This window comes from Lygodium microphyllum, chromosome 28, assembly GCF_053477565.2.
Source record: "Lygodium microphyllum isolate KBCC chromosome 28, Lygodium_microphyllum_v1.1.10, whole genome shotgun sequence".
Lineage (NCBI taxonomy): Eukaryota > Viridiplantae > Streptophyta > Polypodiopsida > Schizaeales > Lygodiaceae > Lygodium > Lygodium microphyllum.
In genome coordinates, this window is record NC_141162.1 from 59,529,021 (window position 1) to 59,551,511 (window position 22,491).

Below are 22,491 nucleotides of genomic sequence, written 5' to 3' on the forward strand. Positions count from 1 at the left end.
CTTTACTTGAGTCTTCAGCAGCTACTTCTTCCACTTCTTTCAGCTCTTTTGCACTTGTATTCACCTCTTTCCAAGTCTAGAAAACTCTCCCAAAGTCACACATACATTCCATAGAACACTTACAGAAGCATACAGAATAGTCTACAGAACAGTACCAGAACAGCTACAGTACAGAACAGAACAGAAACAGAACAGAAGCAGAAGCTCTACAGAAGACCTACAGAAGGTTACAGAAGGTCATCAAAACCACATAACTCATTCTCAAATCATTCCAAACTCTCACAAACCATTCAATAAGCTTTCACAAGATCTCATTCTTCATCAATCAATATTCTATTCCTCCTTACAGAAGACAATCAGAACAAAACAGACCAAAACAGAGCAAAACATAACAAAACAGAAGGTATACAGAACCAATCAGAACTTATCAGAACATCACAGAACCACCAACAAACATCATGATCTTCCAAAACACAATCAATATCATCCAAAACATTCTCAAACCACTTCCAAATCAATCAATCATCTCATAAAATCAACCATTCAGCTCTCAAAAACAACAAAAATCAGCCAAAAAACAAATCATTTCAACACTCAACATATCCCCACACTTAATAAGGAAGCGTCCTCGCGACCCATGAAAAAGGGAATACAAGTTCATTTAAAATCTCAACTTTGATCTTCAATAGCTTTTCACAAAGAATCCATCCACCATGACCCCAACTTATAACCTGTTTCTGATATAAAAATACAAAGAAAGGAAAACTCTTTATACATTAATACCTCTTATCAAACTAAAAAAAAAAATCACAACAAATCTTGTAAAGGATATAAGAGTTTGCTTCTTCTTCATCTGCATCTGCTTCAATTCTCCATCCATGACCCCATCACCACAAATCTCCAAAACCGAGCTCGTACACGAAATCCAATAGGAAACCACCACGTTCGTTTGACATAAATAAACTCACAACACAAACACTAATACACAACACAACCATCTGAATGACTCCTTCAAAAAGAGAGTTTTGCATTAGAAAGCTTCCACCATACATTGGAAAGGTATCAATGAAGATGATCCCTCTTAAAAGATTGATGTTGTCGAAAACGATCCATAGATAAGGATTCATCTACAAAGTTTTTGGGAGGATTTTGAAAAAATTGGAGACAGCACATCCTTTCCAACAGGACCAGGTATCTGCTAGGCAAACAGAGGGCATGAAAATACAATATCTCCAGCTGCTGGGAATCAATGCTAACATTGACATTCATGCACAACTTTGGAATAGGCTTGGAATCATTATGAGAGTGCCTATGCATATATGCCAGGTACCAAGCAAAGTGAGCAGTTAATCTCACTGAGGGATCTGCAGACTGTGAATACTGCTGAGCAAAATGAACATAATTTTAATAAGCTTGACTGGAAGCTGTCCATTCTCCTGGAATTACTGGCCAATTAATCTGCGGTCCTGTAAGGCAATCATCCGAACTCCATCCCCTTCTTCTGGAAATCTGATTATCAAACACGTCACAGTCACTAACCAACTGAGGTGGTTGAGATATGAAAGTGTTAGGAGAGGGTAATGGAATAAGGGAAAGTGGATGTAGGGAAGGATAGGAAAAATCATAAAAGGAAGAAAAGGTTAAAGAAGGAGTGGCAGAAATTTGTAAGGAATCACTAAGGAACGGTGTTAACTGATAAATAGGAAATGTAGAGGGTACATTAATGGAGGGAGAAGGACAGGGTGGAGAAGGGGAAAATACCCTATCCTCAATAAAGGAACAGTAAGTGAAAATAGGAATTTGAGGGAAAGATGAAGGTTGGAAAAGAAGGGGTAAAATAGTGGTGGAATTAGACTGACAAAGGGAAATATATATAGCATAGCGGTGAGCCATTTGTTGGTAATAGAGGAGGGTAGGAACAGAAGGTCCTAAGAGAGATCGTCTATGATAGGCATCAAAGAAGGTAGCATCAAATGGATTATGTTTGGAAAGATAGGTTAAGAGATCCATCCTCAGTTGATTAGTACTCTGGGCAAAGGTAGGAGCTGTGTTTTGTCTTTGATTTAGGACCACAGAATCAATCATGGGATGCCATGAATTATCCTGACAATCAGCTACTTTGGAGGAATAACTTTGAAACATGGCAGTTATGCGCAACTCCAAATGATTGATATACAAAACAGCCTATAAGACCACATCCCCCACATACCATGCCATATCTACCTCATCTGGAATTAACAAATCTCCTCGTAGATACATGTATGACATCAACATGGTATCTGGCGTGACAGAATCTTCAAAGACCATTCTGACGACCTCTGTCAACAACTCAGCAGACCAAGCCCCACTCCAGCCATCCTCTAGAAAAGGTAAATCCATCGTGGAAAGCTTCATGTAGAAGACCAACTTCTGTAAGTGGTAGTGGACAAAGAAAGAATGGTCTGGTAAGACATGTTCCTGAAACTGCTCAAAGGTAGACCATAACAAGTCCATTCTAGACTGCAATCTTTCCACTTTATCTTGGAATACAGGGCACAAAGTAGCCTGTCTCTGAAGAGCAGCCAAGTCCTGCTGTGAAAGAAAAGGAATCAATGGAACAGGAGGGATTGGAGGAACAGAGCGGGACTTTGCAAGCTGATCTTGCAACTGCTGGATTTGGGAGGCTTGGTTGGCCACTGTGTCATTAGCAGTCTGTAAAGCTGAAAGCTTGTCATCTAAGATAGCTTGGAACTCCTGTGCTTCTCTGGACATTTTCTCCTTCTCTTCTGAAAGGCTAGTAACCTGGGATTGAGCCTCGAATAACTGGGTCTTCAAAGAAGAAATCTCATCGCTTTGGGTGGCAACCAGTTGGGTTTGTTGTTCCATTCGCTTAAATAAATCTGCTAGGGTATCCTTAGCAGAAGCTAACTCAGATGTTGCCTTATGCAACTGGTCTTTGGACTGCATGAGCTCCTCATAGAAAGATGCGTACAGTTGTTGAACACAGGCTGTCACTGACAACTCAATGGAACTTTGAATATCCTTGCAGAGGAAAGGAATGGCATCTCCTGAGACGAGACTGTTCAGGGAAGGAACTGAGATCTCCAAAGAGCCTTCGCGATGTGCTCTGAACAGGTTATTGCAAGTGAGATACCCAGGGAGTTCACTGCTAGAGGTAGCAGGGATAGCCACTGAGGGAAGTACAGAAGGGGCTTTATCTGCTACCCTCTTCAAGCGTTTGCGCTGGATGACCAGGGGAGGCGGAGAATCATCATCCTCTATGTCAATAGGTTCTGACTCTTCTGAAGGTGGAGGAGGAGGTACTGGATCTGATGGAGGAGGTGGAGGCACAATCTTCTGTAAACCTGAATAGGTCAAGAAGGCAGACAAATATGATCCGTATGTAACATTGGTAACATTTCCCCTGGTGACTTTAACAAAATGCTGATCCATTTTAGTGAGGAGGTAAGTGCTCCAATCAATAGCAACTCCTTTCAGCACCATCCTGGAAGTTGTAAAAAGCTCTTTGGACAAATAGTGGGATGGCGTTTTGGCAGGCATAAACCTGTCTTGAAGGAACTGATAGATCGTCTTCCATACGGGATCAGTAATCATAGAAAAGGAAACTCCTGAAGAGTTTATCACCTTCTTAACATCGAGGATTTTCCTTGTCTGCTTCTGCAACAGCTTTAGAATCTCTTCATTAGAGAAGAGCTGACGAGTGGTCACAAAAGGTTCACCTTTGAAGGGTAAAGACAGAGCCTTCCCTAAGCCTCGAGATGTCAAAGGCATAGACATTCCTTGGACTACGCCTCTCTTCTTGCTGTAAGAGGCCATGAACTCATCACATAACGACAGATCCTCTGGAAGCAATGGAAAAGGAGTGGCCACAAAAGCAGCAAGTCCCACCTTCGTGAGAGGCTCAAAAGTAAGTAGGGAAGAGTAATCCCTACTAATTAATGGGACGTACTGGATAGGGGGAGGAGCATGAGAAGGCGCCATTCAGATGGTCACACACACCACAAACACAGACAATCAAGGAGAATGCCTGCAAAGCAACAGACAAAAACCAAGGATAAGAGAACAACCAATAAAACGTGACTCGACCAACTAACCCCAAGCAAACCACATCCTAGAAAAAAATTTGACATGACCTTGAGACAAATGCGACCGAAAGCTTCATGCGATGCATCAGACAAACACCCAGAACCCCGTATCAGGCAATAAAAGAAAAAAAAAACTGCATACCGTACCCGTAACCGTAACTAAGACAGGAAACCAAAATAATACCACATCCTACACATATCAATACTACATCTGTGATAAACCAAGATTGGACCATGGAAAAGAACACTAATGACTGCGCATACCCATCCCACGAAACGGTTCATTAAAAAGGGGAAGTAAGTGCAGTGAGGGGGGATTAATTTAATGAAGGGTTCATTTTAATAAATTATTAAAAATAGGTGAATTTTTATTAGGTGATAAACCTTAGCAAGAAAACGGCGGTTCCTTATTATAAATTAAATTACCAATTATTAGGTGAGGCGGTGCAGTTATTCGATTCCCCGACTTCGATTCTCGACTGGGTCTCTAAATGCAAGTTCATTGATTACAAATTAAGGTGATGTGGAGCGCTTTTTTGCCAGCGCGTGCTCATGTGACGGCTAGTTCTTTTTAATTAAAATTTTAAAGTGCCTCTGTAGCGCAGGTAGCGCGTGCTAAGTGAACGGCGGGTTTATTTTAATTAAAAAAAATGTGTGTGTAGCGCGAATGCGCGTGGAAACTGTGGGTGAATTAAAGGGTTCATTTTAACAATTAATTTGTGATTAAGGGGGAAATGAAAATAAATAAAGCACATAAAATAAATACCTGGAAGGGGTGTGTATGTAATGCAGGAATGCGCACGGAAGAGTCTCCCAAAAGAAGTGAATCCAGTAAAGAAAAAGTAAAGATCACTGATGAAACAACAACGACAACACCTTAGCGGATGTGTGGATTTGGTTGGTGTTGGTTTTTTATGTTTATTTTGATTTTGATTTTGATTTTTTATTAGTGTTTTTGTTTTTGTTTTTTTTCTCTCTTTTTTGGTTTGTAATTTTTGTTTTGTGTTAAGTTGTGATTATTTATGGTTGAATAAATGGAAAATGAGCAAGGGAGGTGAGGAAAATTTTGTAGAATTGTCTAGAATTTTTAAATAGAAATTTTGACTATTTTTAAATGAATTTTCTACATTTATTGGCAATTTAGGGGTAAAATTAGGAAATATTTAATTTTCAGAAATTTTAGGGTGGGTAATTTCCAGCGGACAAACTCCCAAAAATTGGCAAAAAGCAAAAGGAATTTTGAGAAATTTTTCTGAAAATTTTTTATGGAAAAATTAATTGAAAAATTAATTAAATCACATAAATCATGTTAATCAGATAAGTCAGGTAGGAATAAGTCAGTTAAGTCTGGTTAGTGTGGGTAAGTCATGATAGTCACAGGAAGTCAAGTCAGGTTAGGTTAGTCAACTAAGTTAGGTCTGTGGGGACTAACCTAAGGAGGGTTAGTGTAACTAGGCTAGAGTTAGTTTAACTAGGGTAGGGTTAGTGAACTAAGTAGGGTTAATTTAGGGTTAGGGGGTGGGGTTCTAGTTAATCCTAGTTAGGTTAGTTAACTAACTAGGGTTAATGTAGGGTTAGTTAACTAGGGTCCTAGTAAACTAACTAGGGTTAGGTGGTTAGTGGGTGGGGTTAGGGTTAGGTAACTAAGGTTAAGTTAGGGTTAGTTGGTTAGGGTTAACTAACTAGGGTTAGTATTAACCAACTAACTAGGGTTAGGTTGTTAGTGAACTAACTAGGGTTAGGTTAGGGTTAGTTAACACTAATTAGGTTAGTGACTAACCTGAGGGAGGAGGTGGAAGAGGAAGAGGAAGAGGAAGAGGAGGAGGAAGGGGAGGAGGTGGCACGCTGGCGAGGAGCGGCGGCGGGCGGCTGTCGACCGAGGCGGCGGCGATCGGCTGGCCACAAGCGGCCAGGGCAGGGGACGTGGGAGGCGCTGCAGGCTGACTGTGGAGGGAGTTCCTGGTGCTGCTGCGAGGGAGGGAACGGCAGGCGGGCGGCGATCTGCGGCTGGAGGGCGGGCGCCAGCGACAACCGCCAGGCGGCTGACGGCGCGACGGTGGCGGCCTGCACTGCGACGGCGGCGGCCTGCACTGGAGGGAGAGGAAAAAGGGGAAGGAGAAGGGAGGAAGGAGGAGAAAAGGAGGAAGAAAGAAGGAGGAAGAAGGGGAGGGAGGAGGAGGAGGGGAGGAGGAAGAAGAAAGGGAGGGAGGGAATGGAGGAGGAGGGTAGGAGGAAGGAAAACGCAGAAGGAGGAGGAGACGGTTGGGGGACGGGGAGAGAGAAAGGAGGGTAGGGGGGAGAGAGGGGAGGGTGGACATGGGGGGAGGATGGGCAGGGACAAGGGGGGTAGGCAGGGTGGGCGGGCAGGGGTAGGGGAGGGGGGACATGGTCAAGGGGTTGGGGTGGGCAGGGTGGTTGGGCAGGGGCCAAGGGGTTGGGTAGTGTCAAGAGGGGGCGTATCCCCGTCCCGCGCACGGGCGCGGGGCGGGGTAAAAAAATTTGCCGTGACGGGATTGAAATGGAACCGGGATGACGGTACGGGTTAGGCGGACACGACCCGGACGCGTGGGGATGCGTAAAATCGAAAAAGGGCGCGTTCACGCGCAAAACGGGCGCGCGAATACACGTAAAAATAAAGAAAAATTAATAACTCCCAATCCGGACGGCAAAACGAAATAGCGTAAAAACAAAAAGTGGGCAGGACGATAGGGGGAAAATGAGAAAAATATATGACGGAGGTTCCAGGAGGGGTAAAGGGCGGTCACGTGCAAAAAAAACACAAAAAACGAACCAAATAACGCAATTAAAAATTAATATCGAAAAATCCGTGCATGGGAATGAGGTGCAGAAAAAAAAAAGGAAAACTGTGCAAAAAGATGTGCCCCGACAATCCTATCACATCAAAACATAATTCCGACGGAGATAAGACGTGTTCTCATGGGAAAAACCCAAAAAACAAACCCGAAAATGGAATCGGAAATTAATATCGGACAAACCGTTCACCGGAATGACATGCTGTAAGAAGGAAAAATGTCCGTAGGAAGGAGTGGCACAGGGTTATCATGTTAAACCGCAGTTCCGGTGGAAATAGGAGGGGTTCACATTTGAGAAACCCCAAAAAGTCTCCCGAAAACATATTTAAAAATTAATAAGTAAAAATCCGAAAGTCTAAAGAGGGTGGAGAAAAAAGGAAAAAGGTGAGGGAAGACACAGGGGACACTGTTGTCAAATCAAATTGGAATTCCGATGCAAACAGGGCAGGTTCACATGGAAAAATGTCAAAAAGACGCACAAAAAAGGTCATAAAAACCCGGAAAATTAATAATGGACAAATCGTGTATCGGAATGATGCGGAATAAAAAGGAAAAATGTCAGGAGAAAAGTGGTCGGCAGGGCTATGACATCAAATCACGGTTCTGAAGCAAGAAAAGTGCGTTCACATGGAAAACCGGCTAAATTGTACAAAATGCTTCAAAAATTAATAACACAAAAACCGTGAACCGGAACAGGGGTAGGTAAAAAGGAAAAATGGTCAGTGCAACGAGGGGAACAGGGCTATAAGGTTGGATTAGGACTTTGGTGAACGTAGGGTGCATTCACATGGAAAGACCTCAAAATCAGGGAATGAAGAAAAACTTGGCCCGTTTCGTCAAGAAGCAAGGTTGAGGGTCGATGGCACGTCCAGTGTGGTTGTCGGCGCTGGAGGGACCAAAAAATCTTCTCGGCACACGTCCGTCATGGAAGGGACCACGCGGCAGCACCCAGGGAGGTAGCTGATGGAAGGAATCATAGGAAATCCGTCGATGATGAGGAATACTACACTCAACTCACAGTCACTCAATTGGAATGAAAGAACAATCACTCACCCCATGACTAATATCACTCGAGGAATAAGGATTGAAACCCATATCTCATACCCGGTTGAGGAATCGACAAGGGGGGAATGGTGCAGAAGGAGTATGCCAGGGTGCACAGTTGATGGTGCATTAGTGCATCCAACACGTCTGGCATAAGTGCAAGGAGGAAGGCAAGGGAGCCTTATGGTGCAATGTATAGAACAAGGTGACATGTCTGGTGTTGACGGTAAAGACCCATCCCGTGGGTGCACAGGGAAAGTGGAACATACCTAACTCCAAGTGTCGTAACGTCCCTCAATCTCACCTCTCGGTAATTGATTGAAGAAACTCCAGTCACACTCAACCCACCCTCTGTCTCACTCTCTGTTGATAGATACAGGAGGGCAGTCTTTTCCTGAAACCCATTGATGTAATCCTCACAATCACTTGTGCAAAGGTTGTATACCTTGTGCGCATTTGATGGTGCAACAGTGCATCCCGCCTTGTGCCGGCATACAGTGCAAGAAGGAAGGCCAGGGAGCCTTATGGTGCAATGCACAGAACAAATCGTGCGTTGTGCATTGAGAGGCCCATCCCGTGCGTGCAACACTTCATTCACACTTCTCTCCTCTCATTTGATTTGAAGGGAAAAGACTGGTCTCTCGCCCCACCCTCTGTCTCACTCTCTGTTGATAGATACAGAGGGCAACCGTACTCACTTCCCCATCCGGTTAGGATGAAAGCTCACGTCACTCTATTGTTTGTCGATGAAGATCGCATCATCAATTGTTAAAGAGGCGTACCCAGGGAGGTAGCCATCAAATCGAATATTGTATTGGACAGGAACATGTCGTCTGCTAGAGGACAGGTAGTCACTTTGCAAAGAGACCCAGGACACAGCGTACCAAGGGAGGTAGCTTCGGAATTGGATCCTAGGGATATCAATTAATGAATCCACTTTCTGGACTGCTGGGTGTTACCACCTTTTCCACAGCCAGCTTCCCGCCCAAGGGTGTTTACCACCTTTTCTTGGAACGAGGCCTGCTATGACAGGGAATTGCTTCCTTTTCTCTCATAACAGATTTTTTTTTTTAAAATTGTTTTTTTTCTTCTTTGTTTTTTTTTCTCTTATTTTCCCCTATTCCCGAGGGTGTTTCCACCTTTTCTCGAAGAATAGGTCGGCATGACAGGGACCTAAGTCCTTTTCTCCCATGACCGATATGTTTTGTTTTTTTCTTTTCTTTTTTCTCTTTTTTTCTTCTGCAAATTGAGCAAGGGAATGGTAGAAAAACCATGTGTTAAGACCAACCTCGCCACTGTCGCTGGTGGAAAATAGAGGATAAGAGATCAAGGCTGAAAGGGGGGTTTAAGGGAACAGAGGGTTGCGCCCACTTCATCAGGAATGATTGAAGAACGGCTATCAGAAGTAGCATCATAAGAAGTACAGTGCCGCACCAACGAGGGAAAGGATCAAGTGTCCGTAATTGTCAAGATCCCCAAGGAGGGAAGTACTTCTTCAAGCGATATCCATTGATTAGAAAGGGATCATCACAGGCATCAACGGTCTGCACTTGGACAGAACCATTAGGGTTGACTGCAAGTACCTTATAGGGGCCCATCCACCGCTGTTGAAGCTTGCCAGGAAACTTACCAAATCGTGAATCATAGGCTAGGACCAAATCACCTTCTTTGAACTCCTTGTGCTTGATGAAACTGTCATGGTAAGCCTTACGTCGGGCTTGCGTGGCTTCCATGCACTGTAGAGCCATCCTACGAATTTCGTCCAAACATTCCAAATGCAGGAGACGGCGTTGCAGAGAATCATCCTCCCCCAAACGCTCTTTGATAGCCACTCTCAAAGAGGGTAGTTCCAATTCAACAGGAAAAACAGCTTCTGTACCATACACCAGCTGGAAGGGTGTCTGTCCTGTTGGGCTTTATGGGAGGTTCGGTACGCCCAGAGGGCCTCTGTAAGTTGATCGTCCCAATCACGACGATGTGCGGCAATTGTTCTTGTCAGAATCGAGCAGAGGATGCGATTCGTGACTTCGACTTGGCCGTTGGCTCTGGGGTAATAAGGAGTGGACTTGCGATGGCGGATCTTATACAACTCTATCAACTCTTCCATGACTTTGTTGAGGAAATGAGTGCCTCTATCACTTACCAGCTCTAAGGGACTGCCAAAACGGGTGATGATATTCTCGTACATGAACAGGGCCACGCTGTTACCATCGTCCCGCTTGAGGGCTTTAGCTTCACACCACTTTGTGACATAATCTGTACATACAAGGATGTATCGGTTCTGTTTCCTTATGGTAGGAGGATTGATCGGACCTACGAAGTCAATACCCCACTTCTCAAACGGCTTCAAAGGAAGGATAGGTTGCAGTGGCATGGCACTTGTCTTCGTGGGTTTTCCCATTCTTTGACAAGCATCACATCTTTTACAGTAATCATAGGCATCTTTGTGAATTGTAGGCCACCAATATCCTGCTAGCAGAGCCTTACTGGCTGTAGCTTCTCCTGCAAAGTGACCTCCACATGGCTCGTCATGGCAAGCCTTCAGAACAATCCCAATCTCATTTCCTGCAACACATCTTCAGAGCACTTCATCTTTGCCTTTCTTGTACAGTGCACCACCTAGCAGGGTGTATGGGGCTGATTCTAGCATGAGCTTCTTCCTTTCCCGACTAGAAATACCAGGAGGGTACTGTTGGGTTGCCAAAAGATTGGCAATGTCTGCATACCAGGGGGTGACAGTTTCTACCAAGAACAGGGAAGCATCAGGGAGGTCTGGATCATCCTGCTCCTCGTCTGCAGTTTGTGGGATACGCGACAGATGATCAGCCAGAACATGGGAACGACCAGGCTTAGTAATCACCTCAAAGTCGAACTCCTGGAATAAAAGCAGCCATCTCATCATTCGTCCTTTCACATCTAATTTGTTCATCAGGAAGGACAGGGCCTCATGATCCACATAAAATTTAAAGTGGGTAGATAGGAGGTAATGGCGGAACTTCTCTAGGGCAAACACCATTGCCAAGCACTCCAGCTCTGTCACTGTATAGTTCTGTTCCCTATCAGTGACTTTTAGGCTTGCATAATAGATTGGTTGATCCAACTTCGAGGAGCCCTTTTGGCAGAGGACAACACCTAAACCTTCAATTGATGCATCAGTGTGTACATGGAACTCTTTCGTCCAATCAGGAGGTTGCAGAATGGGTGCCTCTATCAGACACTGCTTCAGAGTGTGAAAGGCTTTGTCACATTCTTCTGTCCAAGTAAACTCTACATCTTTCCTCAGAAGCTTGTGCAAGGAAGTTGCCTTTGTCGCAAAATGGGCTATGAACCTTCTGTAGTAACCCACATGGCCTAGGAATCCCCTCAACTGTTTGAGGTTGGTGGGTGCTGCCAGAGCTGCGATCTTTTCAATCTTTGCAGGGTCTGTCGATATCCCTTGTGCAGAGACAATGTGGCCCAACAAAACTCCAGAAGAAACCCCAAAGATGCATTTGTCGGGGTTGAGGGAAATCCCATACTCCCGGCATCGATCAAAGCATTGCTCCAAATGTCCCCAGTGTTCACTGATCAAACTATAGACACAGAAGTCATCCAAATATACTTCGATAAAGTCATGTAGATGATTTTGAAATGCAGCCATCATGACTCGTTGGAAAGTAGTAGGGGCATTGCAGAGTCCAAATGGCATCACTCAGTAAGCGTAGGTCCCCCATTCTGTGGTGAAGGTTGTTTTGGATTGGTCTTCTTCTGCGATTTGGACTTGGTTATATCCACTGAATCCATCCAGAAGAGAATAAAGTTCATGTCCTGCCACTGTGTCCAACAGTTGGTCTGTGAAAGGGATAGGAAAGTGATCCTTCTTCGTCTTAGAATTAAGCTTTCGAAAATCCACACATATTCGCAATTTGCCATTCTTCTTGGGTACAACCACGATGGGTGAAACCCATTCACTATTTGCCACTGGATAGATGAACTCGGCTTCCAGAAGCTTCAGCAACTCCGCTTTCACCAATATGGAATAATTCGGGTTCATTCGCCTCTGTCGTTGCCGTACTGGCTTGGAATCAGGCTCCAAGTCAATATGATGTTGACATATTGTGGGATCAATCCCCTTTAGGTCTTTGTAAGACCACGCAAACACGTCCAAATTTTCTTTCAACAAGTTGTACAAGGTTGACAACTCCTCTTCTGGGAGGCTGCTACCCACCTTCAAGTGGCGTTCAGTGCCTTCTGCATCCACAAAGGTTAACTGCCTTTCACCTTCTACTTCACGGATGAAGGTCCCGCGGACTGCTTCTGGGTACAAATCCGACTCCTTCAAGGGAGTGATGTCCTCGTCTGATGTCCCACTAGAACCCACTTCTTCTTTTGGTGGAGACTTAGGTTGCTCTTTAAGACGTTGGAATGGGATAAGAGCTGTTTCGGGTTTGGTTTCAAAACTAATTACCTCTTGGCTTGAAGACTCCTCTTCTGAAGATGACACATCCAGGAACGTCACATAACAGGGACCCTCTGACGCCTGTTGGGTTGGTGGGACTGGTGCTTGTTGGCACGGTGCATCATCATCATCTTTCTTTGGCAAGGATGGGTTAGGATGGCAGGAGCCACTGCTAAAAGACGGCTTGTTCTTCTTAATCCATGTCTTATAAAGGTTTTGCATATGAGAAGATCCATTTACTAGACCAAATGGTACCATCGACATTCTGTCCCATAGCATGAGCTCGTCTGCTTCTGATACTTCTGGAACTTCTTCTTAAAATATATCCTCTTTAGGTGGGATAGACCCTTCCATTTCACTTTCATAATCTTCTTCGTCCATATCAAACCCAACCTCTTCTGTCTCTGTTTCTGCTTCTGCTTCTGCTTCTGTAGGAGCTCTGTAACAGAAGAACAGATTCTCTGGTTCCTCTCCTGTCTCTGTCTCTGTTTCTGCTATAGCCATGTAACAGGGAGAACAGTACATCCATGCTTCTATCTCACTGTCAGAAGTGATTTCAGAAGTCATTCCTGGTTCAGGCAGGAAGTATTCACCCATTGATAATGGCTTTGCATCTTTTGGAAGTCGGCTTACAGTTTCCACTGTTAAGGAATGTGCCACTGTTTTCTTGGGAAGGATCTGTTTGATAGCATCTTCGTCTGCTGATGTTCCATCTGTAGCCTCATTAGGGGAGTCAGAAGATAATTCCAAGGAGGTGGATCCATGTCCTTTTTGAGAACCATACAGTTTTAGCATCACTTTATTGGGTCCTCTGCCTAAGGTCAAGGTTCCTTTGAACCAATCCGTCCTCTCCCACTTGATGTTGTCTGGAAACTTTTCAATGAATGCCAAATCTTCCATGGATGGTCATTCTCTCTGTTTCTGCTCTTCAGTTTGTTCCCAAACAGTTTGCCACCAAGATGCAAGTTTCTGCTGCTTCAACAGGAAGAGGAAACTGTCCACCACATAGAGCATGCATCATGATGGTGATGTGTTTCCGCCATTGTGGGATGAACTTCTTGTGGAAAGTGGCTTTGATTATGAGAAATTCCAACTCTTCAGTGGAAGAAGGAACTTTACAAATATCCATTGAATTCTTCTCTTCTTGGCAATGCCATTTCCTTCATTTTCAGCCTCTTCTGGTGCTTGTTGATGGCAAGTTTCCCTGGCTGCGCACCAAAAACATGGAGCCCCAAGAGGAACACCAAGGAAAAAGGGAATTCTCTTGCAAGAAAATCTATCTTGTAACATCAACAAGCTTGTTTATCATGTTTCATATGATCACAATGAAGAAAAGAACACCAGACACAATAAATCTTCATGCAGCATCATGTAGATCTCCCACGGTTTTGATAGAATCATCCATATTCTTCAATATCTTCACAAAATCCATCAATAAAACAAAGAAAGCAAAGGAATACACCATCTTTAAATGGAAATACATCACATAGTATTCATCTTCAATATCTTCATAGTCTTCTCTCTCAATCTCTCATATACACTCACTCTGTTTGAGTAGAATTGGCTATCTCTGACTCTCTCTCTCTCACTCCATCAATAATACATCATGTCCTCACTACAATCTCTCAAAAATCACTCTCAATAATCCTTCTTAGGTCGTGGATACCCCTCCCAAGAGGTATGTCTAATATGAAGAGTCACCAGAGCCACTACAGTGTCCTTTCATAGCTCACTACTGTCACTTCACTCTAGTCTTTACTTGAGTCTTCAGCAACTACTTCTTCCACTTCTTTCAACTCTTTTGCACTTGTATTCACATCTTTTCAAGGCTAGAAAACTCTCCCAAAGTCACACATACATTCCACAGAACACTTACAGAAGCATACAGAATAGTCTACAGAACAGTACCAGAATAGCTACAGTACAGAACAGAATAGAAACAGAACAGAAGCAGAAGCTCTACAGAAGACCTACAGAAGGTTACAGAAGGTCATCAAAACCACATAACTCATTCTCAAATCATTCCAAACTCTCACAAACCATTCAATAAGCTTTCACAAGATCTCATTCTTCATCAATCAATATTCTATTCCTCCTTACAGAAGACAATCAGAACAAAACAGATCAAAACAGAGCAAAACAGAACAAAACAGAAGGTATACAGAACCAATCAGAACCTATCAGAACATCACAGAACCACCAACAAACATCATGATCTTCCAAAACACAATCAATATCATCCAAAACATTCTCAAACCACTTCCAAATCAATCAATCATCTCATAAAATCAACCATTCAGCTCTCAAAAACAACAAAAATCAGCCAAAAAACAAATCATTTCAACACTCAACAGAATGAAATAAAATATAGATATTACCAGCGAGAACAAAGGTCTGCTCACCTGAGCACTCTCCCAATCCCGAAAAGTCATGCATCGTCCACATGAGAATGGCTCGAATGTTGGCTGACCGCGCCGACCATTGCGCCTGCTCATATCTTGCACAGGGACCCCCTCCTTCCACAAAATCTTAAGCTCATCGACTAATGGACGAAGATACACGTCCATATTTTTTACTTTGTAGTGGCCCGGGATGAGGAAGCTAAGGATGAGATGTCCTTTCTTCGTAGAAAGCCATGGAGAGATGTTGTAGTTGACAAGTACTATAGGCCACACACTGTAAGAAGTCGAGCGCAGACCGAATGGGTTCACACCATCCATGGCAAGACCGAGCCAAAGATTCCTTGGCTCTCGTGCAAAGCCTGGGAAGGTAGAGTCAATGTGGCTCCATGCACGCGAATTCGCTGATATTCGTTGAACTCCATCCGTGGACCTATTCTGCACATGCCATGTTGTCAAGCTTGCCATGGCAGACGTGCGAAACATGTGGTTTATGCGAGGGATGAGCGGAAAGTGTCTGAGAACTTTTTGAGGGATGGTTTGCCCTTGCAAGTCCTGTCGATACCTGTGAGCACCACACTTTGGACATGTCTCCATAGTCTTGTATTCATCTCGAAACAATATGCAGTCATTGATACATGCATGGATGTTATTGTAGTCCATGCCAAGCTTTCGTAAAACATGTCATGCATCATCACGAGACTCAGGCATGGTATTTGCAGGTGGTAATATATGATATTTCAATAACCTGAAAAAAATCATAAAACACCTTGAAAAAACACAAATGTTTGCAATAATACTGTTAAAAAAAAATCAATGAAGCCTATGTGCAAGGTACCTAAATAACTCAGTCACACTCGTATCGCTCCAACCGTATTTTGCTTGCACACTTAAGAGTGCAAGCAATGTCTTCAACCGAGATACTCGGCACCCATCATATAATGGTATGGATGCTTCCTCTCTAAGCGGGTCAGATGTCTCAACATCCATGGGAATCAATGCATCGATCATTGCCTCCATCTCAGGCTCCAAGATTGTAGGTAGGTCAGGAAGGTTGTCTGTCTCCTCTGGCATTGACTGTATAGATGGGCCTTGCGAGTGGTCGATTGGCTCCTGCAATCCATCCATCGCATGTCCACGAACTCTTCTAATTGGCCGCAAAGGGTGCACTCCCCCTTGGGTCGAGACATCATCCCCCTAGATAGAAAATTTGCCAACAAGACCCAATCTTATTGTGTATGGTTTTCAATTAGCTTGAGAGTACAATGCATGATTAATATTAACTTCAAATTACCGGTTGCTGAAAATCCGCAATCGCCTGATCAATGATCTCTGATTGAAACTCGCCAAATTGTCGTACGTGTTCTATAGACAATCGGCGTTTTCGTCTAATTGCCAACTTGCATTGAGAGCAAGGACATGGGACACGCTGATTAAGATATGTCTCGCGGTCTTGACCAATAAGGCCTTCTTCGTTTTCCATCTTATCTATATTACAGCAAACGAGGCTTAAATGGATAGCTTTATGGAGATGTACGTCAAGTTGCAAGTTGACCATAAATCTTGCATTGCATATAGTAGTTGAGAGATTTTCCGATGTTATATCTCGGTCTTGTATCATGCTTAAGGATTTGTTTGTCCCGGTAGATAATTAATTATTATATCTCGGCTTTGAGTATAAGTAATCCATTTTGAGCATCATTGAGGATCTCTTGGTCTAATAATAAATAAGTCTCAACAAAAAGCATCTTAGAAATGTGGTTTTTTTGTCCTAGGATCGCGTATTAAAATTAATGCGCGCCATCTATGAAATTTAATAACTATAGTAATAAAATTATTTCAATCAATTCTACTCATAGTCATAAGACCTGAGAGAAAATATCCTATACTCAATTTAAGGGTTTCTTCTTCTATAACAATACTTTTGGGTTCATTTTGATGAAGTACCGTAATGACCATTAGCTAGGGTATCATTTTCTTTTAGTCCTTCCGTTGACTAGTTGGCATGATTTCTAATTTGTTATGCCTATAAAGTTAATACAAAAACATTGAATTATGCATATCACAATTAGATCCCCTACTTGGACATTATGAAGGAATTGACCATTTTTAAGCCATCTTAAAGAGTCACCAATGTACGTGGCTAATGGCAAAGCACATTGCATACCATTATCGATAAGTCTATTATCTTAAATTTCCTTCCCTTCCCTCTCCCTCTCTTTCTCTCTTTCTCTCTCATTTCCTCTCCTAAACAAGCAAAAAAGAAAGTGATTCAAACAACAAACAACCAAACCCTTCGTGAGAGAGAGAATGCACACACTCTCTCTCACCCTCACCCTCACCCTCTCATTCTCTTTCTCTCCCTCTCTCATTTCCTTCCCTTCCCTCTCCCTCTCCCTCTCCCTCTCTTTCTCTTTCTCTTTCTCTCCCTCTCTTTCTCTTTCTCTCCCTCCCTATCTCTCTTTCTCTCTCATTTCCTAAACAAGCAAAAAAAAAGTGATTTAAACATTAAATAAGCAAAAGGGAGAGGGAGAGAGACAATGCACTCTCCCTCTCTTTCTCTTTCTCTCCCTCTCTCAATTCCTTCCACTCCCTCTCCCTCTCCCTCTCTTTCTCTCTCATTTCCTCTCCTAAACAAGCAAAAAAAAAGTGATTTAAACATTAAACAAGCAAAAGGGAGAGGGAGAGAGAGAATGCACACTCTCTCTCTTTCTCTTTCTCTCCCTCTCCCTCTCCCTCTCCCTCTCCCTCTTCCTCTCCCTCTCTTTCTCTCCCTCTCTTTCTCTTTCATTTCCTCTCCTAAACAAGCAAAAGAGAGTGATTTAAACCTTGAACAAGCAAAAGAAAGAGAGAGGGAGACTCACCAATGAGATATGGCAAGCGTGGGGTGGCTTCTCTTTGCGATGAAGGCTCCTCCTCTCCTTCGTGAACAACGGCAGTGGGGGCGGTGGCAAGTCTTTTTCCTCTTCTTCTCTCATGACGATCGCTCTCTCCCTCGCTCTCGCTCTCAAAACTCTCAATAAAGCAAAAGAAATGAAAATCGCGCTCGGGTTTCGACCGCGTTTTTTTCCTGCGGCCCGTTGCTATTTGCGTCGCAAATGCAACGCAAATAGCGACGCCACTATCCACCGTCGCTAATCGGCATCGCTAATGGCCCAAATCCTTGTAGTGCCCAAACCCCTCAACGTGTAAAACTGCTCCATTATTTTGTTGTTGAATAACACTGGGTATATTAGTGAGGTTAAAAAAAACTTTAAGTACTTCATGGTCCTCCTTTGGTACTTCAAATGCTGCAAGCCACCATATTTCATTTTGATGCCAGGAGGCATATTCCACGGTGGATTCCGTGAGGTTTTACAGTGGATTCCGTAAACTTAGATGACCGGGGTTCATACACAAAGTGGATTCTTTGTGCGAGAAGTTGATGGGGACACCTGTCCTTTTCGGGCGTTTCATTAATTTAGTGTGTACATGGGTGATTCCATAGCGGGTGATTCCGCAAAATGCATATTAAATTAATAAATGTTTATGAGTTTAGAGTGCGCACTCGTAATAAATTAAGGTTAGGATTTATTTCTAACTAGTTGATTTATTTATGTAGCTGAAGACTGCTAGGTATTCACTTTTGTCGGTTTAATTGTATTATTTTACTAATGATTGTGAATGTTTCAGTTGATGTGTAGAGATAGCAGCAGTGGCGGAGGAAAGCATTGGAGTTTAGCGAGTATTCGACCTATGGATTATATTTTGATAGGCGCCACGCCTATATTTTGTCATGTCTATTGAGGCATCGATTATTTATTATTATTTTGTATGCGCCTATGCGCACAGATATGTTATTTCTATTTGGGACATTGTGTTGGGCGTGCCAGACTCTATGGGCACCGTCCAATAGCTTTATTTCCTATTTTTGTAAAAGGCAAACTAAAAGCTAAAAGCTTGTCATATTTTTGTAAATTGGGCTATTATTGAGCATGAAGATGGAAATATACATAAAATACATGCTTTGTGAAGCGCTCACACAAGGCATGGGGGAGATTGAACCCAATTGGTCTCTTGCTCTTGGCGTTCATGCTTTTTACATTGTTTTTTGTGCAAAAAGGTAGAGTTCATTGTTCTTGGGGACCTTCCGAGATTCACTACGTGAGCGTACAACGATCGATCTGTGCACCAGTGGTATCAGAGCAGAGCTGAGATCAAGAGCTTCCAATCGCTACCCATCTCGGGCGAAGGCGGAGCTCCTGGAATGATCAGGCTCTACGGTCAATCTCATCGCGAACCGTCGATACAGGCAGACTTTTGGTAATCAAGAACCCCTGTTTCTACTCTCAAATTGCGAAGGACCAGGTTGTACAGGTGGAGGACCACTCCCTCATCTCCATAAACAAGTCGTGGATATACAGTAAGAAGCTCCATATCTATCTTCTCAAAAAGCTTAGTCTTAAAGCTTAAAGGCTTAAGGAATTTAAGAAGCTTCACAAAAATCTTGATCAAGCTGTAAGAGGACGTCCGAAAAATCCGCGACGTCAGAAAACGGCTGCCCATGTCCTCCACGATCTGCGCCGTTTTTCTTAATTACCCCCCTTTCATAAACTTAAGCTATTAAGCTTAAGACATTAAGCTTAATCAAGTCATTCAAAGCTCTTAACTCCAGCAAGTCAACAAACTTCAGGTCCTGCACTCCAGAAATCAAGTCCTGCAAGTCGACTGTGATCAAGTCCTGCAAGTTCACTAAGTCGGCTAAGTCTGCAACTCTGCAAGTCGGCTAAGTCTGCAACTCTGCAAGTCACACTTGTCAACTGGAGTCAGAACTGACTAGTGCTCAAAACTCCTAGAAGGGTTGTTCCTGCGCAGAAACTCCGAACTGCAAAGTTGTTCGTGGCAAGGTATTCTACCCATACGCAGGTTTGCTGAAGTATTTTCAGCATACGAAGAAGGAAATATTGCAGATTTTTTGAAAATTGAGAAAGAAATACCCAAAAAACACATAGCCTTGTAACCCCGAATTTGAGCTACGCTCATCCCGCTAACCTGATTTTGAGTGAGAAAGGTCTTTTGAGTTTTACAAGATGACGGAACCACATATGGATGATTCTATGGCTGAAGACGACCTACCTGAGCCTACCATGGAGCAAAAGCTGGATCTAATCATGCTGCAATTGGAAGAAGAACGAAGGGCTAGGCAAGCATTGCAAGCGCAATTGAAAAAATTACAAAGAGCTTCTACCGACAAAGAAGAACCTCAAGCTGAAGATTTGATTCGACGTACCATCGACGCCATCCTTGAAGCTCAAACCATTCGCAAGGAATCAAAGATAAGTAAACGAAGTTTCAAATTCTGCACTTTCAATGGCATACGAGAAGGAAAGACTGTTTTATCATTCATTAGCCAGTTTGATGACTCTTTCCATGAGGAAACCTATCCACAAAATGATAAAATCAAGTGTGTTACTAATCATTTGGTAGACAGAGCATCACTTTGGTGGACTGTAGTACACAAGAGCATAGAATGTCCTACTACTTGGGAAGATTTCAAGAAAAAGTTCATGCAGAATTTTCTTTCACCGCAATTTCATGAGAAGGCTATCAAGCAATGGGATTTACTTCAACAACGGGATCGTGAGCCTATACCACAGTATACAGAACGTTTTTGGAATGCACTCCTATAGCTACGCATGCTTGAAGACGTACCAGAGATGACACATAAGCGGAAGCATATGTCTGGACTTCTTGGGCATTACTACGCTGAAGTGAACATATTCAAGCCTGCTACTCTTGAAGACGCCATTTCACTAGCTCACGACACTGAAGATAAGCTACGAGGTCGAGACAGATGACCACAGCAATTCCAAGCCAATGGTAATTATGGATCTAAACAATTCAATTCCAATTTTAGAAGGTTTAATCCAGGTCGTTTCTCTTCACCATCTTTCCGCAAGAATTGGGCTAAACCACCTGCATTACCATCCAATGTCAATCCAAATCCTAAGCCTATTCCACAAGCAAATCCAAATGTACCCAGACTTCCAGCCATTGCAAATAATGTAACCAAAGCCAAGCCAATAGTATGCTATAAATGTCACCAGCCTGGACATCTCGCAGCAAATTGTCATTCAAAGAAGCCACCAGCACATATCAACTATCTTGGAGCCATGGACGAAGATGAACATGAGGATATGCCTGATTTCACTGAAGATGAGGACGACACTACTACTATTTCCGATACTTTACCAGGTATGCCTACTCCTCATTCATTATTGACTATGAAATGTTTGGTGTATGGAAAGGAAAAGACTATCTTGCATGATGACGGTAGTACTCATGACTTCATTTCAGCAAAATTGGTAAAGGAATTGAAATTACAGACTGTACCTATGCATTATCGCATAAAAGCTGCATTTTTAGGCACTAGGTATAATGGTACACAGGAAGTCCAAGATTTAGAGATTCAAATTGGTTCATACACTGAAAGAAGAAATTTCTTAGTTGTTCCATTACAGTCGAGTGACATTATTTTAGGAATGCCTTGGCGACACTAGCATAACCCAGATATAGATTATTCCACACACACAATGAATATTAATTTTCAAGAAAAATCTATTACATTATATGGTATGCATGCATCTAATGTTTTTCCACTGCTTTCGCATACTCAAGCAAAACGTGCATTACGCAAGAGTAGTAAATCATATTTCATTTGGGTGAATGAATTGCAAGCAAAGGAAAATCATATGCACTCTAGGCATAAGGAATTTCTTGCATATTTTAAGGACTGTTTTGCAGAAGACCTACCACCAGGTTTACCTCCTTCACGTCCAGAAGACCATAAGATTGATTTGATACCTGGCACACAACCACCTTGCAAAGCACCATATAGGCACAATCAGATAGAGCAAAAAGAAATCCAGATTCAAGTTGAAGAATTACTAAATAGAGGCTTAATTCGACCTAGCAGTTCTCCATTCGGTGCACCAGTACTTTTAGTCAAGAAAAAGAATAATACCTATCGTATGTCTATTGACTACCGAGCTTTAAATAAGATCACTGTAAATAATAGGTATCCTATACCTAGAGTTGATGACCTTATGGACAAACTGCAAGGATCTTCTATATTAAGTAAAATTGACCTTAAGTCTGGATATCATCAGGTGAGGCTAGATAAATCTGACATATTTAAGACTGCATTCAGAACACAGTTTGGCCATTACGAATTCTTAGTCATGCCATTCAGATTGACTAATGCATTTGCCACTTTTAGTAGAATGATGAACCGTATCTTTCTGAAATATAAGTACTCTGTGATTGTTTTCTTTGATGATATTTTGGTGTTTAGTCAAAATGAGAAAGAGCATTATGAGCATTTGTCATTAGTTTTTCAATTATTGAAAGAAAATCAACTGTTTGCAAATCTTAAAAAGAGTGAATTCTTTAAGACAGAAATTGAGTATTTAGGTCATATTGTATCATTTGAAGGAATTAAAGTTGATCCTAAGAAAATTGATGCAATATTGAATTGGCCTGTTCCTAAAAACGTGCATAAGTTATGTTCATTTCTTGGTCTTGCTAGTTTCTATAGGAAGTTTGTACGTAATTTTTCATTACTTGCTTTACCATTAACCAAACTTCTCAAGAAAGGAATTGTTTATCAGTGGACCGAAAATCAACAAAAATCCTTTGACTTATTGAAACATGCATTAACCAATGCCCCTGTT